Consider the following 2,325-nt stretch of genomic DNA (forward strand, 5'->3'; position numbering starts at 1 on the left):
CCTTTTCCTGTCTCCCTATTTTTCTTTCACCAGTTACTGCAGCTTTCTCCCAAAGCCAATGCTTTCCACACGACCAAATACTTCAGTCAGAGGAGGATTTTCCTCATCTCATTTCAACATCTGTTTAGTTTTATCCATACTGTATTTTTTCCAGATTTGGATTTTTGAGGTTTTACTGCAAGGAGAAGAGTGCCACAGTGCAATTACTGGGCCATGTCCCCACATCTTGATGAGAAAGCACTGTACAGGTATCATGATCATTACTGGTAATGACACTACAGTCAGTTCCTCTGTGTGAGGCAGACAGCATAAAAGAAATTGAAGACAAATTCTGTTTATCTCCAAGAGTAGTGTTGCCCCCAGAAATAAACTACGTGGCTAGTGAAGTTGCTGCATGCCATGGAGCTAACATTTGGAACTACTTGTTCTTAGTTATTAACCGTAACAGAAAGATGAGGCACCATATGGTGTGACAACATGATAGAAATCATTAATAACAAATTATGTGGAAAAAAATCCCAAAATTGTTAGAGCTTTTAAATAACAGGACCTTTCATGCCACTTTACTTACACTCTCTCTAACATTTCTTTTTCCCAAGGATCTGCACTCCCCTCCAGACTTCACCTGTGTTGCTTAATGGCCTTTTTATATGATAAGTTTCTTTTCCAAGTCTCATACAATTAAGTAGACTTCATTATATCCTGCGGAAAAGAAGGTGCCAGGTGCTCCTCCTCACAGATCCACCTTTCTTTTCTGCCTTTTCCCTGTCAGCAAAAAGGCATGCTGTTGCTCTCTCTGTTGGAAATACAAATAGCAAAACTACTGTGGCTGCAGAATCCTGACAGCCTCCCAGCTGCCCAGAGATTACAGATAGATTTGCTAGGCTGCTGCTGATTCTCACCCTGCCCTGCTTCCATCCGATACAGAAACTTGATTTCATCTCGATAATAGGCAGTGAAACACATCTCCAAATCCTCCTCTGATTCTGTTTTACACAGCAACGTTCAATGGCAAGTGAAGCAAAGAGGATTTTTGAGATGAAAGTCAGTGAAAATCTGATCCGTGTGAATTTAACCATTATTTGTAACAGCCCAACACAGAAATTGGAATCTCGCTACATGAGATGCTGTACACAGCCTCAGAACAAAAAGATGATCCCTCCCTCAGAGCATGTACAGCTTGATAAGTTTTTCTCTTCCCTCCCTTACTAGAACTGGCTGGGAGAGAGTTAATTTTCTTCATAGCAGCACATATGGTTCTGTGTTTTGGATGTTGTGACTAAAAGTGTTGATAACACAGCAGTGTTTTGGCTATTGCTGAGCCGTCCTTGCACAGCATCCAGGTTTTCTCTTTTCCCCACTCTGCCCCCCCCCCCCAGTGAGTAGGTTGCGGGTGCACAAAAAATTGGGAGGTGATGCATGGTCAGCCATGACAGATTGACCAAAGGGATGTCCTGTACCACATGATGCCATGTTCAGCAATAAAAGTTTGAGTAAAAGGATGAGGAAGTGGGGGTATTCCTGGTTATGGCTTTTGCCTTCCCAAGCAGCTGCTATGCATGCTGAGGTCCTGCTTTCCGGGAAGTGGCTGGATACCTGCCTGCAGATGGAAAGTAGTGAATGAATTCCTTATTTTGCTTTGCTTGCACACACAGCTTTGCTTCGCCTGTTAAACTGTCTTCATCTTAACCCAGGAATTTTATTTTCTGATTCTATGCCCCATCCATCCCCTTGAGGGGCAGGAATGACTGAACAAGTAGGCAGTTGCTTTGTTGGTGGCCAGGGTCAACTCAGCACACCTCCTTAATTGTTCTGTACTCTGCGTGCTCAGGATTTGACTGCAGTAAAATTCATAGAACCATAGAATCTCTTGGGTTGGCAAAGACCTTGAAGATCGTTTAGTTCAACCATTAGCCTAGCATGGCCAACTCCACCACTAAACCATGTCCCTAAGTACCACATCTATATGTCTTTTAAATACTTCCAGAGATGGTGCCTCCAACGCTTCCCTGGGCAGCCTGCCAGCCAGTCGCTAACCATTTCCCCTTGGATTATGGGGGCTTCGTTCTCTTTGTCCCTGTCTTCCAGCTCAGGGACTGGGTACCCAGAGAACAACTGATTTTACTGTTAAAAGCTGAGGCAAAGAAGGCAATAAGTACCTCCGCCTTTTCCTCAGCCTTTGTCACTAAGTTCCCCCCCTCCTCGCATCCAATAAAGGATGAAAAGCGTCCTTAGCCCTCCTTTTGTTGTTGATGTATTTATAGAAATATTTTTTGTTTTCTAAAGGCAAGAGCCTGGGCTGCCCGGGTGAACTCTGCCGACACC

The sequence above is a fragment of the Mesitornis unicolor genome, unplaced genomic scaffold (genome assembly GCF_000695765.1).
Source record: "Mesitornis unicolor isolate BGI_N332 unplaced genomic scaffold, ASM69576v1 scaffold11874, whole genome shotgun sequence".
Classification (NCBI taxonomy): domain Eukaryota; kingdom Metazoa; phylum Chordata; class Aves; order Mesitornithiformes; family Mesitornithidae; genus Mesitornis; species Mesitornis unicolor.